Source organism: Antechinus flavipes, chromosome 1 (genome assembly GCF_016432865.1).
Source record: "Antechinus flavipes isolate AdamAnt ecotype Samford, QLD, Australia chromosome 1, AdamAnt_v2, whole genome shotgun sequence".
NCBI lineage: Eukaryota > Metazoa > Chordata > Mammalia > Dasyuromorphia > Dasyuridae > Antechinus > Antechinus flavipes.
The window spans coordinates 386,919,791-386,937,161 of NC_067398.1; positions in this window are offsets into that span (position 1 = coordinate 386,919,791).

Here is a 17,371-nt window from a genome sequence, read left to right on the forward strand (position 1 = left end):
AAAGTGAGCAAGGGTTTGTAGTAGAAGAGAGCGTGGCTGTTGTTGCACTTGAGTGGCAGCGAACCCATTTGGAAAGGCTTGCAGCGCCCTCTGTGGATCTAAAGTAGAATAGGAAATTTGTTGCAGTTTATCTTCCCGTGGTAGACTATTGAAATCTGGGAATCCTTTGACTTCATCAAAGCTTTGGAGGAGCTTGGGGGAGGGGAATAAGGAACAGAGAAAGGAAGTCTGTAAGACTCTTACGTTTTCTCCTCTCCCACCCCCCAAGAAAGTCTTGTTATTTTACAGTAGCGTTTGCTCCTGAAACTACCCATCTCACTAGGGGGGAAGTGTGTGCAGGCTCCCAAACTGGGTTTGGGAATGAGGAGACTTTTAGTTCAAAATATTAAGATTAAAAGTTGTTCCATTTCATCATCGTCTTGGTCTTGAGCTGGAGACGGAACCTACTAATTCTGTGAGCGTAGGTCAAATTTAGTTGCAGGGAAAGAGGATGGAATCTCTGCAGGAAGTGAGAATGGAGTTATTGATGTCCGGGAATGATTTGTAACTAAACCATTTTCGCGTGCTAATAAAAGAGGGGCATAAAACTCCGTCCTTGATGTTTTTGTTCATTTGTGTCCAAAGTCTCATGGTATTTATCTGTTTTACTGAAAGCTAATTTGTTGTACGACACCATTCATTTATGAGAAGAGTCGTACTTTTCCACTCTAAACAGCTTAATCAACTTTTTTTTTTTTTTTTTTTTTAAAGATTTGGATTCTCAATCACTTATAAATACTGCTTTATAGGTGTAAAAAAAAAAAAGCATTGAAGGTTTTTTTTTTTTCTTTTATTCTACCATGTGAAATTCTGAGGATTTCACAGAGCCAAAAGAAACAGGTGTAGTCAGGGCAAATGAGCTAACATATCCTAGTGAAAGAGAAATCAACAATACCTCTATTGGTATACAATTTTCACAGAACATAAGTACTTCCTGTCTGCTTTTGTTTTATTTTTATGTCCTATACTTCGATTCATTTCCATTTTCTCTCAGATTTTGATGCAACATGTTTGAAAAAAGTGGACATGTATGCAGCCAGATTTAGTTTGGAGTAAGAATGTATTGCATGGAGATGTTTACAATAGGAAGAATCTAGATGAGAATTTAAAGTTTTTTCAATTTTTCATTCAAAGTGTCCTATTTTTAATAAATGAATTCCCTCATGGGGAAAAAAATAAAACAGCAAAGCCAGTGAGTCTGTGTATGTGCATGTGTTGTATATATGTAAAGATATAAATATTTATATATATTATCTATATGTATGATATAGATATTATATATGAATAAAACAATATATAATATACATTACGTATACATATATTTCATATATTTTTTAATGTGTATGTATATATGTCTCTGTGTATATGTACATAGATATGTGTGTGTATATACACATATACACACACATGTTCTTCAGGGTAATGACACTGAAATTGAAAATTTATTCCACGATTTCTGAAAAACCTGGCTTAATCTGTTCACATCTAACATGCTGCAGCCACATTTGGATTAACAACCAATAAAAAAGGGGGTACAGATCCTTTTGGACAAATGTGTCAAACAAAAACTTTGTCCTACTAAGGCTTCCAGCTCTTTTGATGCTTAGTCTAGAAAAGTAGCATTCTTCTGCAAGGGAAAAAAAGGTTGGTGCTATTCTAGCTAACCCTTCACATTTCCAAATGTACAAATGTGCCATCTTCCATCTTCCTTTCTCTTTTAGTAGTTAAAGAAAGATCAGAAATAGGAGGCAGCTGTGTGAAATGGACACTAACACTCTAAGAGAAAAAAAATTAAATGCAACCACACATAAGGATCAGCAACTTGCTGCAGGGCTTAACCTTTTCAGATGGGAAAATATTCCTGAAATGAAGAGATGCACAATTTTCTCTGTGTATACTTATAGCATATCTATCTGCATGAGATTTTAGTCTCTATTCTGCCTTTGGCATGGGTGATTATTATTCCCCTGAAAGGCTTTACAAGGCATAGGGAACTGGTGTTTGCATAAGTTACAATCAGTCTGCTTTTCCCATGATTTTTGTACCTTTTTAAAAAAAATTTCACCTTCACTTGGATAGGGTTTATTTATATTTGTTTTGGGGAAGGAAACAACCATTACTGCAACTTTCATGCTTTCTTCACTTCCAGAACCAAGAGACAATAGTGATGAGATGACTTACAATCCTTATGGAAGTGCAATACTCAATCCATTTCTTCACAATCCCCTCTGGTCCACCTTGTTGTCCGGTATTAATTGACTTCAATTCTTTCCTGAATCAGCTGTCTAAGGGGTAGAAAGGTTAGAGGTTCATTCTTTCAAAGGTGTTAAAGTCCAGCTTCAATCATTGATCCGATTAAGCTTTCCCCTTCCCTCTCTCTTCCCTCATCTCCTCTCTTTCTCGCTTTCCTCCTCTCTTTTTCTCTCCTCTTCTTTTCTTCTCTTCTTCCCTGTCCTCTCTTTCTTTCCTCTCCTCTATCCTCTTCTCCTTTCTTCAATGAACAATTATTCACAAGCGAATTTATCTCCTCTGCAATACAGAAAATTCATATTCATATCTTTTTTTTTTTTTTTACTGGCCTGACACTGATTAATGTAATATGCACCATGACTCCAAGTACAGCGCCGCTCTATGAATCATGCACTATAAAGTTTCAATCGTCCTTGTAGATGAGACTATTACAAAGAGGGAGGAAAGTGTGAGAGTAAGGAGGGAGGGAAGAAAGAGAAAGGGAAATCAGAGAGAGACAGAGAGAGGGGAAAAGGAGAGGGTCCCTCCTGGTTTTTGCATGGAATTGCTTCTTTTCCCATCATCTCCATTAGAACAAAAATGAATAACAATGGAATTATAATGAACCCATTGGGGATTTTGGTCTCTGGGAGTCCCCCGTCCTAAACCAAGAGAAATGGGACAAGAGTCTGGTTGTTTTCACCTGAACTTTTTAGGAAAATACAGTTCTCAGGTCTCAGAGATTTAGCAATTCCTTCTCTTTTCCCAGTGCTCTTGTTTTTTACCTCCTGCTTCTCTGTCCTTTCCCTATGGCTGGAGTGGGAATAGGCTTGGGCTGCCCAATCCAAAGGGATTGGGGAGGGATGGTTAGTGGCTATGATTTATATACTTGTGCTTAATGCAGATTAAATTAATTTTGAGAAATGAATCTGGTCGGGAAATGGTTTAGAATGAAAGTACAGTTTATATGCCTGGGTACTCATGGGATGGTTTAATCTACTATGGTCTTTCAACTATTGGATAGGTGAGTAGGGGAGAAGGCAAGAGTCTTGATGAAAGCCCTACTACATGTTTTGATTAGAAGGTCAACCTTCGAACTATCCATGAAAGGGATGTATGGCAGATTAGTGAATCTTGAGCACAGTACTGGGAAGAGTTTAGAGTGTGTCTGTTTGATGTGATCCGGGAAGTGTGGAGGAGTGGGGTAAGGGACCCATACCAGCAGCTGAGTAAGAAAGACTGTATGAGACATCTCTCCCAAAACGATTCTCAGAAAGAGTGGAAGGATTGAATTCAAACACTGCATCTTTTTAACAATCACATTTCTTTTTCCTTACTTTAGAGAAGGGGAGTTCTATGAGGTTGGCTCAAAAAAATTTTTTTTTTCTTATTTAAGTAAAGGAACTTTTTAACAAAGTCTCAACCTTGAGATTTAAGGCAGGGCACCACGGTACCATGTGGTCTCTCATGTTCTTCTAGTCCCCTGGTTTTGGGTTGGCTGTTCTGCAGCCTTACAGGATTGGAGGATCAGAAGCAACTCCGACCTGGCCTGTATACTCACTCAGTCTCTTGACTCTCTAGGGAAAAGCAAAGAGGACTGACTCACGAATCTGGCTTAACAAAAGACAAAGTCAGAGGGAACTGCACTTAATTCTTGAGGAGACTCTGGGATCCTCAAGAGGGAGGAAGGCCGGGAAAAAAGAGGTGCAAGTGGGACCGAGAAAAAAAAAGTGGGATAGCTGATAAGTTTGTTAGGATGTGAATCTAAAGGGTTCATCTCCCACGCCTGCTCCCTTTTCTGTCCAGAGATGCACCGAAACCTATGGGCCTACGGGACTGGGGTGGAGGTGGGGAATCCACAAAAAGTTCTGCTTGTCTCAAGTAGGAGGAGCTGAGCAGCGAAGTACTCAGCTAGTGCGACCCTAAACTACAGAGTCCGGACATCTCGTTTTGAAGGAGAGGCAAAGGAGAGATGAGAGTCGAACCTGGAGGGTTCCAGATGGGGGAGGGAGGGAGAGAAAGAGGGAGGGAGGGAGACAGAGATAGAAACAAAGAGAGAGACATAGAGAGAGATAGAAACAAAGAGAGAGACATAGAGAGAGAATCCTTTAACCTGTATATATGTATATGAAGAACATGAAGCCTTTGGCAAGAAATTCTCACCCCGACTAGATCACTGAACATGGCCTGGTTGGGACATGCTTGGCTCTTCTCCTGCCCTGTTCTGTCCTGTCCTGTTCTGTCCTGTCCTGTCCTTTCCTCACCTCTCCTCATTTCTGCCTGAAGCAGACTGGTACTCAGTTAAATGGTTCTTGAGAAAGTGAAGGGTGCTGCCCAGGGAGTGATGGTGACATTTGGGCAGAAGGGCAGAAGACTGCATTAAGGAGTTAAAGTTGCAGTCGATCCTATAGCAAAATAAAACCTCAGGAGAATCCTCTGCTTCATTCTTTTACCTCTTATACCTAGAAGTTGTCTTGGGGATAATAGAAAGGAGAATGAAAATTCTCCTGTAGCTAAATCCATTGAGAACGGAGAAAGCCTCTAAAACATAAGTAGAAGTGGTAATGGGGAGAGGGGAGGGAATAGTATTCTAAAAGCATGTGTGTGTGTGTGTGTGTGTGTGTGTGTGTGTGTGTGTGTGGAGAGAGAGAGAGTGAGACAGACAGACAGAGAGAGAAATTATATAGGGGACAGGTGTATTGTCTATTTATCGACTTTTAAAAAAATGATTATGGAATTTCTTCTACCTAACTTCCTTATTTACTTACTTATCTATCTACTTATTTATTTATTTATTTTAACTCAAAGAGTGCTTTAGAACTAAGTGTCTGATTTAAAGAGATTTCTTGGAAACTAAAAAATAGTTGTCTGGAGGACAGCTACCTCTTTTTAGATGTAACATGGAAAAGAGAATATCTGGAGCACCCCCTTCCCACTGTTGTGTGGGAGTGCCTCTCAGCTTAGAAGGACACTAGAGTAAACTTCATGCGGAATTAAACCCGATTTTTTTTATAGTAACATTTATTTTTGTTCCTTATTCTCGGTGTATTGTTGACCCATAGATAATTAAAGGCTTTACTTTGAGTTGTTGGCCCCACACAATACATTGTCCTTTTGTGGCTGCCCAAGAAGGGAAAGCCCTGTGCTGCCTAGGGTTCAAAAACAATGAAGCACAATCCATTTATTTTGTTGGTGAATTGCTGCACAAAGTGAGGTGGTCAGTGTTGAAAGTTTATCACTGTCTTGTCCCTTTGGCGGAGGCAGAGCATTCACACACCCTCTGCCCCAGTACACAAATGTCAGTCTCTTTGCAGACTGCTGTTTTCCTTTTGAAGATGCCGATAGTATCTCTGATCCATTAATCCATTTATCCAGTTTCATGAGTGCATTGGCTGAATGAGTACACAATAGCCTTGCCCAGTTGGAAACAACAAGTCAGTGAGCAGAGACGGCACACCCACTAACACTAGACACTACTTTTCAGCTGTTTTGCTACTTGTTTCAGAAATATAATGTGTGGATGATATCCTGAGATTTTAGTTTTAAGGCATTTTTTCTTTAAAACTTCCATTTTAAAAGTTTTTTTTTTTTTTTAAACACACCAGAAATCTGTTTTATGTAGAGAGAATAAATAAAGGGGGGGGGAGGGGAAGGATATCTTCAGTAACTTAAAAAAAATCAATGCTAATAATGATTCTAATAATAATAATAATGATAATGAAAATGATGGTGATTATGACAATGATAAGAAAAGCCAGCCATTTCTAAATATTAAAAAGAGTCCTACAATATTAGTTGTCCTTTGGTTATTATTTGTCATTGTTGTATTTTAAAAGTATGCTTAATTCCGAGCTCCTTTAGTAATAGCAGAATGTTTGAAAATATTAAATACATCTGTGAGATGGTGGGCAAGAGAAGTTAAAAGGTGCTTGGTGCAGTGAATGTTAAAAAGATCTCACAATGAAGTGATTAACATTTTTATGAATAAAATTAATCACGCATTAACTCTGCAGCTCAATACATCTGAATGCCAAATGTTGCACAGCAGTCCCAGTTCTTACACCCAAGAATTCTTGATGTGTTATTGGCTTACATCAAACATTCATCTATTAGGAATTCTGGAATATTTATGAGGAAATCAGTTTAATAATATATATTTAAATTGGAGACATGAGGAAAACCTCCAAAATACCATTACCACTACTTACCAGTCTCCCCCAACTTTTTCTTTTTCTTTCTCTTTCATGTTCACAGAGATAGTTCTTAAAAAAAAAAAAAAAAAACTACAGATATGTCCAAGGAGCATGTTAGAAAAGTTGTCAAGAAGAAGAACTATAGAAGAAAGCAAAAGAAGCTGATGAAGAACTCTGAGAAACAGAAAAGTCACCAATATATGTAGTTTTTAGTAAATGATGTTTTGGCATTCTTGTGTCCTTATTAGTGCTCTCATTTTGCTGGGCAAAGCTTATTAGGTTATAAGATGGAATCTTAGCCATTATTAAAAGTTTCCTTGTGTCAGATAAGGAAATTTGATTTGCTTTCTGTCTCTCTATCTCTGTCTTTGTCTCTGTCTCTCTGTCTTTATCTCTGTCTCTCTGTCTCTCTCTCTCTCTCTCTCTCTCTCTCTCTCTCTCTCTCTCTCTCTCTCTGCTTTTTTCTAATCTCTTGCCACTGTGGTTTTGGGATTATTCCAGCAGGCTGTACAAAGGGAAGCGAAGGCATCTGAAGTGTCACTCTACAGCTGTGGCAAAGTAACAGAATTTCCATTTTGTTGATGCTCCCAGCACATGTGTGCAGCAGAAGGTGATATCAAAGGAGCCGTTCTTCCTCAGTTCTGCACATTATTTTTCACTGCTGTGGCGAATCTCTCTGAGCTCCGTGAACCAATAAAACAACGGTCCCTGTTTGAGTTGATATATTAATATTTACTGAGGATTTGCAAGGTCGGGGCTAAATGTCAGCAGATTGCTGGGGCAGTACTGTGGGGAATAATTAAACAAATCTCACAGCAGTTCAGCCTCCTAACATCTTTATTAATCTTCCTCCCCCAAAACAGTTACACTGAAATATTGCTTTTGCAACCTTAGAGAAGATTCAGAAGAAGTTTAATAATAAAATACTGTATTGGAAATTTTTGTTTTTTGACAGTTTCTTGGCCAATTTGTGGGCAGATGTTAGCTAGTTGGGAAGGCTATGATGTGTGAATTATCACCAAGCTGTTGGGATTCTCACCTGCCTCTCTATCAAATTCATCCTGGCCAATTTGCCAAACACAATAATATCATTCCTATGAATTGATCCCAAAACTGGAGATCTGTTTATGTAGTCAATGCACTTTGCTAGAGGAGTGACTTCTGGATGCCTATTCAATAGGCATCCTTTCTTTAACGTGATTATAGCATGCATTTTAGTACAAGTTATACAATTCTCTTTAATAAGCTTCATAATTAGTGTTGGGATGCCTCATTACAAGTCATTGCCTGTAGCACTCCTAGGCCAAACAGCCCTTCTCAATCTGATTTATTTTTTATCAGGCAGCAGGAGCTGTCTGGAGTTTTTGTTTGTATAATGGGGACCTGCATTAAGCCCCTAGTGTAAAAATACCACAAGGAAATTAATTGCTTCTGTGTGGATTCACCACAGATGTGTTCTGTTGATCAGAATGGTATATTTTTGACATTGGTATCCTGCGGTGAGTTGTAAAAAAAATAAAATGAAAAGCCAGCAATGCAAACATATTAGCATCAATATAGATTCAGTATGGCATAATTGAAAACACTGGGATTAAAATAAGGATGTGTAATGAAAGTTCAAGATTTCTGCTAACATTTTTCTCCATTTCTTTTTTATGCAGTTTTTTTTAAAACCTCCTAATAAAATACACATGGCTAGAAACTCAGTTTTGGTTCTGGCCGAGAGATAAACTACTTAAAATAACACACCCTCCCAGTGTGGTGACTCAACATAAGGAGGTTGACACACAAAGTCACCCCCAAGGTCAGTAGTTTGATATCTATCACTCCTGGTCAGCCTGGGATTCACAGCTGCAAGCCTCAGCAAGTTAAGAGGGCTGTTTAGACTGCTTGCCCTGAGAGTACATCGAAAAGAGAATCCAGGTCGATTATAAGTAGTCAACTTTTAAATAACTCTCTACAGTTTATAGATACTATTCATTTCTGTATCCCTGAAACTTGAAGAAAATTACTTCCATCTCATGCTCCTCTACCTTGCACTCTGAATACAGTCACAATACAGCACTGCGGTGAAAAATCACTCCTCTGCATTTCTTTTCCTACCCTCCTAACCTACTTCTCCTTAAATCCTATTTAGATTTGGATTTCTGTTTTTTTAATGACATCCTTCTCGGATTGCAAGTCCCTGGGCAGATATTTCACCTAATTTTATTATTATAGTTCAGACATTATATAAAAGTATTAAAAAAAAACCTTTTAAGATAATGATATACAAAGCCATTCAACAGTAAAATGAAAAAAAAAATCCAACAAACTAAACAGCCCCTCAAAAAGTAATGATTTTAGTGACCCTTTAATATATAACCTAACAATTGTAAATGATCCTGAAGTCTGTTCAGAAAGACATCAGTTCTTAGAACTAGAAGACAGATTTAGAAATAGAAAGGATCTCAGAAGTCATTTAATATACCACCTCCATTTTACATATGAGGAAACTGAGGACTGAAGAGGTTAAATGCTACCTGGGTATCAAGTGCCAGGGCTAAAATTTGAATCAAGGTCTTCAAACTCTAAATCCAGTAATCTTCCCACTAGAACTAGCATAGTGTAACTATATATTCCATGTTTTTGGTAGCCTATATTATAAACATTTCAAGTTGCATTGGTTAAAAACCATCAGTGGGGAAAATGAAGGAAGACTCATCTGTGATTAAATAGCCATGGTTAATATACTTCTCCTAAAATATATTTAAGCTTTTGTAACTTACTGCTATGTTTGAGTTCTCCATGTGAGGTGCACTTGCAGTGGAAGGCTGGTTACCTTGAAATCCTTCATTATAAAAAGAGGTATAATTGAATGAATTCAACAGTAGATATACTATTTCATCAGAATTGGACATTATAGAAAAGTACATTTAGTCTAACTCACTATATTTTGTTAAGATAATTATAAGGGTTTGGGGACCATTATTTTGATGGCCGGGATTGTAGTCTGGGAGACTCATCATCCAGAATTTAAATATAGTCTTAGTCACTTACTGTGTGATCTAAGAATGTCACTTAAGCTAGTTAGCTTAAATTTCTCATCTATACAATGAGTTGGAGAAGGAAAAAGCAAACCACTCCAATATGTTTGCCAAGAAAACTCCAGATCAGGTCAGGAAGAGTCCAACATGACTGAATAAAAAGAGAAAGAGGGAGAGAGAGAGAGAGAGAGAGAGAGAGAGAGAGAGAGAGAGAGAGAGAGAGAGAGAGAGGTGTCTTTAATATCAATTTAATGAACAGAGAAGGAAGGAGATACTCAGCCTTGCATCAGATATTCAATACACCTAGAACCTTGCTTTATAATAAATGAATCCAAATTAATGTATTTGTTGGTGTTTCCTCATGGAATGGGAGGAGTGTGGGAGAGCATTAATATATTAACAGAGAATAGAATACTGAACAGTCTTCAGGACACCAAGAAATGTTTCTCAAACTACAATTTAATCAGTCAACACAAGTAATGAAGAAGATATTTTTAGTTTGAGGGGGACTTCCCAAAATTTATGAAATAAATCATATGGGCAAAAGATCCATCCTATTTCTAAGTCCCTGTTATTTTAGAAGTTAAAGTTGGGCTTACTATTTTTAAAAATATACTTTTTTGGTTGCCTCTAAAATCTACTGTAGTTATGTAGACATGTTCTCAGTCAATAAATCTTGGTTTCATTCCCTATTTCATCTGTGATTCACTAAATCACTTACTAATTCTGGTTCCTAATTTCCTTGCCCATTAAAATTTAAAATCTTTTTTGCTCCAGAACCAATGGTGAAAGATTAATTTCTGAATTAGACAAGATTTTGTAAAAAACATTTTTTCTCTAGTATACTGCCTTGAGAAATGCCGGTTATATATCCTGAGGAGCCCTAATAACTTGAAATACCTAGAAATTGTTTGATATGAACACTGTTTGGAAGTAGTCTGCATCTTGACTACTTTGCATATGCTCAAGGTATTCCTTAAAACACTCTCTTTCAATATAACATGGTATTAACTAATTATCTTGATCCATATACTTTTCCTAAGTTATCTGCTAATTGCTATCAACTTTATTTCTGTGCTTCTATCACCTATCTTCTTCCCCAATCAAAAAGCATTTGATATATACCATGAGAAAATTTTAGATGGCTTTTACTTTTTTTTTTTTAATAGCTTTTTGTTTACAAGATATATGCATGGGTAATTTTTCAGCATTGACAACTGCAAAACCTTTTGTTCCAATTTTTCCCCTCCTTCCCCCCACCCTTCCCCCAGATGGCAGGTAGACCAATACATGTTAAATATGTTAACGTATATGTTAAAAACAATATAAGTATACATGTCCATACAGTTATTTTGCTGTACAAAAAGAATCAGACTTTGAAATAGTGTACAACTAACCTGTGAAGGAAATCAAAAATGCAGATGGACAAAAATAGAGAGATTGGGAATTCTATGTAGTGGTTTTTACTCATTTCCCAGAATTCTTTTGCTGGGTGTAGCTGGTTCATTTCATTACTGCTCTATTGGAACTGATTTAGTTCCTCTCATTGTTGAAGAGGGCCACATCCATCAGAATTGATCATCATATAATATTGTTGTTGAAGTATATAATGACCTCCTGGTCTTGCTCATTTCATTCAGCGTCAGTTCATGTAAGTCTCTTCAGGTCTTTCTGAAATCATCCTGCTGATCATTTCTTACAGAACAGTAATATTCCATAACATTCATATACCACAATTTATTCAGCCATTCTCCAATTGATGGGCATCCACTCAGTTTCCAGTTTCTGGCATGGCCTTTACTTTTTGAGGCAGAGGAGTATAGTGGGAAGGTCCTTGAATAAGGAATCAAAAGACATATTTTGGACTCTCAGTTCTGCCATTTGTATAATCTAGCCAATTACTTGACCTTTTCAGATATCAGTTTCTTTCTTCATAAAATAAAGGGATTGAACTAGAAAATCTCTAAGGTCTAGTCTAGAGCTAATATTCTATGGATCCTTTGGGACTGTATTTTATCTTCCCAGAAGCAAGTGACTGAAAGTTGCTGAGATACCATGGATGCTTTCCTAGTTCAACATGTAAAGAAGAGAGGTGAAAGAGAATGTGTTCTCTTTCTTTTCAGTCAATTATTTTACTTGAGTCATGAGATGATGTTGGATAGTCAAACAAAGGTGCTGACCAAGACAACTGTTTGTACATTTTCCCCTGATTATTAACATGTCTACCATAGACAAATCTTCGTCTTGAATTACCTTTTCTTGTCCCTAATGCCCTTTAGAAATCACGAACTGGTTTTTAAAGGGAAGTCAATGAAAGGAAAACTGGTTATAATGAAATGTCAGGAAGTGGGTGGGGGTGGGGGTGAGAGGTGGGGGAGGAAAAGCACAGCAGTAGCAATGGAGACTTATTCTTAATTTTTTCAATGCACAGATTTTTGTTTGTTTTTTGTTGTTTTTAATAGCCAAGTTTTAAACCTGCTCAGGCCTTGTGGTTTCTTGGTTTTGAATTAGGCTTAAATCTGAAGGAAGTTGAGTTCATTTTCCCTTGGAAAATGTTCCTTCCTGTTTCGAAGAAAGAAGGTTTTAAAAAGGTTTATTAAGAAAGACTCGAAAACTTCTTGGACATCAAATAGCTGTTACAAAACAAACAACATTTTGATGAGCTCAGTGTAAATGAATCAAGAACATATGGATTGCATTTCCCTTAAAACACTCATGTTGAACTTGAACATTTTAAAAAATAGTTTGAGGTGTTCAAACCCACGACACAGCTGGGCATGCCCATCCCTAATTTTAGCAGGATGAATTTAATCCATATGTTTCTGATTCATTTGCAATTATCACAGTCAAATATGCATTTTGAAGAGTTGTATGATGCTGAAGAAACCCTATGAGACTTTTAAAATCTCCTCCCCTTTAAACATAGGGAGTTACATCTTGCTAATAGTAAACCAATAGGCAACATTTAAAATTTGCTGCAAACTTTTAAGCTTGAGAGATCTGGGAAATCTTGGATTTTGCAAAATGTTTTTTTTTTTTTTTTTTTTAATGTAGATATAGTCTCAGAAAGAGATATTAGCAAGTAGTAGGCCAGATTGGTTAAATTAACTCTTTGGCATATGGGAGGAGATTAGCAATATTCCTGCCCTCTTCCACCTTCCATGCTTCAGTGCATCTGGCCTTACATTTAGATAAGCTTGTGGAACTATATAAATATTATCTGGACTTGAAAAAGTGTGAGTGTGGGCAATAGTTTTTGTTTTGTAAGGGAGCTCCAGCTTTGATGCAATATGACAAAAATAGATTCATAATATAGATAATTAAAACATTATAATTGCAAAACTTAACAGGAATTGACTTTCTCACCTTATATAGTCATAGATTATGTATGTGTGTAGGTATATATGGATTTGTATACTTTAATATTTTATTTCACTGATACCATGATTTCATTGATTTGGACACTTTCTCCACCGATGTAGGATGTAGTCCTTCTACATTTAATGAAATATGATTACCTTGAAATTCAACATTTAGCAAATAAGTTCCTGGTGATGAACCTCTAAATACCCATTTGGCTGTTCCTCATATAGCAACAAATTATTTTTTCTTTGGATTCTAAAGAAGTCCTTTCTCTCTTGTTTTCTACTGGTCTGACCTTTAGGAACTCTAGGTTATCTCCAGCTAGCTAGGATATAGCTAAAGACTTCTATGTGATATGTAAATAGGCACATCAAGATGTACAGATCTATACAATACAATTTATAACATAAATGAAAGACATTCATATACAATATGTAACCTACATATACATTCAACTAATATAAGATATTTAACACAATAAAAACACAAGTTTTAATCACTATTTAATCTTAATTTTCTAAATCTGAGCTAGAGAACACATAATTACCCCCCCCCCCCCAATCATTTCTCTTATCATTTAAGATATCACACTTGGAATAAATGCTCACTCTATCATTTTATACATTTTTTAAAAATTCATTTTATTCTGAACTCGAGAAATAAAGCAAGCATTTCCATAATATAATAGAATGGGGAGGGAAAAAAAGATTGCACATGAAACTTCAAATTGATTATTTATAACTTGCTATTCCTTTTAAATATATAATAAAGTTAGCATGTAACTTTCTTTTCCCTTGCTTTTTTCTCCTCCTCCTCCAAGGTTACCATTATACACAAATATGTATGTAGTAATGTGTATATATATATCATCCTATACATTCTTCTAGTTAATAAATTCTTTCCTTGGATGCAAATATGCCATATGTCCTTTGTACCTAATTTGGGTATTTATAATAATCAAAATGATTTAGTCACTCAAAGGTGTTCTTAAAGCAATGTTGCTCTTACTGTGTACAACATTTTCTTGGTTCTGCTGATTTTGTTCTTCATTATTTTTTGCAAATATTTCCATATTTTTCTCAGATCATTCAGTATACTTCTTAAAGTACAGTAGTATTTCATCATGATCATATATCACAACTTGTTGTGAAAGCACATAATACAAACCTATCCTTTATATTTCAATATTCTGATTCTCTTCTTGAACCAGGATTTATATTTATCATAAATTTCTCTAAGCTATAACCAATATTTTATGCATATTTTCTTATTATGAAATTTTCCTGTGTGTGTGTGGCAAAATGAGAATTTTACTCCACTTCTCAAAGAATGTCCATGGCCATATGTTTTCCCTCTCTTAATGGGAGTAAAAACTTATATTGGAATCACTTCATTTCTACAGGAGAGACATTTGTAAATTCTCTCTGTGTGTCTAAGAGAATGTGTTTGAGTGTGGAACATAAATAATACTTAGTATAAATTAAATATAGTTGGGATTTTACTTAAAACATTTTTATGCTATACTAAAAGAAATTAAAACAAACATGTAAACAAAAGCAATTCAGAATTTTTGTTGTTGTTGTTGTTTAGTCCTGCATAATATTTTGTAACTGACGCTTGGAGTTTTTTTTAATCAAGACAGTAGAATGGTTATCATTTCCTTTTCTAATTCATTTTATAGATTTTGCTTATAGAAGCAAACAGGGTTAAGTAATTTGCTCAGAGTCATACAGCTAGTAAGTGTCTAATGCCAGATTTGACTTCCTTCCTGATTCCAGGTCTTGTAACCTATATACTGTTCCACCTAGTTGCCCCAGAAAGATAGCTCTTTTTAGCAGTTTTATACTGTGAATGAAGAAAACTTGTACAACTATTTCTTAAAAAACAAACAAACCAAAAAACCACTGACTTGACCTGGTTGATAGGAAACTGGACTCATAGGCAAGAAAACTTGGGTTCAAGTGCTGCCATTCACACATTCTGGCTGTGTGATCCCTGGCAAATCATTTAACTTTAACTGCTCAGTGCCCTATGACTCAGTAAGAATATTTAAGTTATAGAGGAGGTGTCAATCTGCATTAGTGGAGGAAATTTTTTCATTAGGAAATTCCTCACACCAGTGAAATAGCAAGTCATCTTTGTTGCTTCTTTACAATCAAACCAAAGCAAAACAATAACTGAGAGCTAGTTGCTATGTGTGGTATTTGATCTAATATCCGCACTAGAATAATATAAAATCTAAGTAGCTGAATAAATAGGTCCAAATTCCCTGGGTGTTTTACCTGGCTGGAAAACTTTAAATTTCAGTTATGTGTGACACCAACTTTTTTTGATTTCCAGACAGAACCAACTCTAAAGTTTTCATAGCTTGTGAAGTTTGGTAGGCTAGAATGCTAACATGTTAATGACATTAAAAAAAAAAAAGTATTCAAAAGTAGGTTTTTACTTTTTGCTAAATTCCCATCCTTTTGACCCTTTATACGTACCATATACACGATCTCCATTTATCTAGCTCTTATGTTACATCTTAGATGATGTCTTCATTATACAAAGTAAGATGATAGAAATTATTACATCTGGAATATGATATAATTAGGAATTATAACTGGGATATTTAGATTGAAAAAGAGAAGGCTGAGAGGATAAATTTTAGCAGTCTTCAAATATTTTAAGGATTTTTTTGGTGTAAATCACAGAACATAAAACTATAGACTTAGGATAAATCATCTTGTTCATTGCCCTCAGTTTGGAGAATAGAATATTGAGGCTTAGAGAGATTAAAGGACATGTCCAAGTTCAAACAGAGTCAGGGGAAAGACTGGAATGAGAACCTTAGCTTCTGAACTCTTAGTTTAAAGTTTCTTCTGTGTTTCTCCAAAAGAGACCAGAACCAGTGAGGAAGAACTATCAGAGTTTAACATATAAGAATTATATTACTTTTAGGTAGTTTACTATTACTAAATAATATTTGAGAACTAGCTTATTTTATAAAATAGAAAAATACTTGTAATTTAGATGCTAAATAAACTCTTTGGTAAAAATACTATTGAAAAGAAATTATGTCCTGGGTTAGAGGTTGGACTAGATGATTTCTCAAGTTCCATTCAACTTTAAAATTTGTGAATTAAAAATTTATAAAAGTTAATTTAGATATATTGGCTTTGGTTTTTCAAATTGTCTAATTTTCATACCAATTAACTTTCAGTTCTCAACTTAATACTAATATTAGAGTATTTGCAAAGCAATAGTTCTTTTGCAATTTATACCAGCCCCAAATTGATTAAGATGATGTTAAAAACATTTTGTCCATCTAATATCCCTTAGCTTGCCTTCCTTCCTTCCTTCCTTCCTTCCTTCCTTCCTTCCTTCCTTCCTTCCTTCCTCTGTTATTTCTTTCCTTCCTTCTTTCTCCATCTTACTTCCTAAGTGTCTTAGAAAATAGGAAACATAGTAATAGTAAAAGAATCTATGGAGAGATTTAGGATTGGTCTTTGGGATTAACTTAGAGAAAAGTTGACCAAAGAGTATAAGCAAAAATTAAGACAGAAGAAAAAGTCAATTTTAATCAAACAGCATTTATGAAATGCATGATATGTATTGGGCACTCTGCTAAGCAATGGGGATATGAAAAAAAAAAAAAAAGGCAAAAACAATCCCTGCTCTCAACAATCACAGTGTAATGAAAATCCCAAGAGGAAAAGGAAGAGACAAATATGATCAACTTTCAAACACTTTCTTGTAAGAAATAAGTATTTTTTTATTTTTAGCATTTTAATTCTATATATTTTTGTTGTTGTTGGTTTTTTTTTTCAGTAGTGTCTGACTCTTCATGCCTCATTTGGGTTTTTCTTGGTGTAGATACTGGAATATTTTGCCATTTCCATCTCTAGAAGGAAATTGAGGCAAACCAAGTTAAGTGACTTGTCTAGGATCACACAGCTAGTAAGTATCTGTGGCCAGATTGTACTGAGGAAGACTAGTTTTCAGATTCCAGGCCTAGTGCTCTGTGCTCTATGGCACCGCTTAATTACTGTGTTACAGACTGGTCGGAAACATACTGACCCCCTAATTCTATGTATTATTTTGAGATGCACAGTAGAACTTTAATTCCAAGTCTTTATAGTATTTGAAATGAATAAGTGAAGTAGGATAGTTGACAATTATTTAGTGAATTTGGTTTGTGGGGTTAGCCATGGTTTAGCTGTCCAAGCTTATTTTTAACTCTTCTAGGCAGTCTATATGCAAGGAAAGGCCTATATGAATTCTTTTTCATCTACCTATGGACTATCAAATTTATAGTATTTTTAATTCTAAGAGAGATACTAGAGATCATTTTATTAAACTTCATTTTATATTCAAGGACCCTGAGTCTAAGAGGCAGGTTAGGTAACTTTTCTACATTGACATAGTTTATTGTCTATATGAAGTGGGGAAAATGTTTTAAAAAAAAGAAGAAAAAGTTATTCTTGGGAACAACAGTAGCTGAACTGCCAGATCAATTTTGCCTAAATTCAGTAGTAA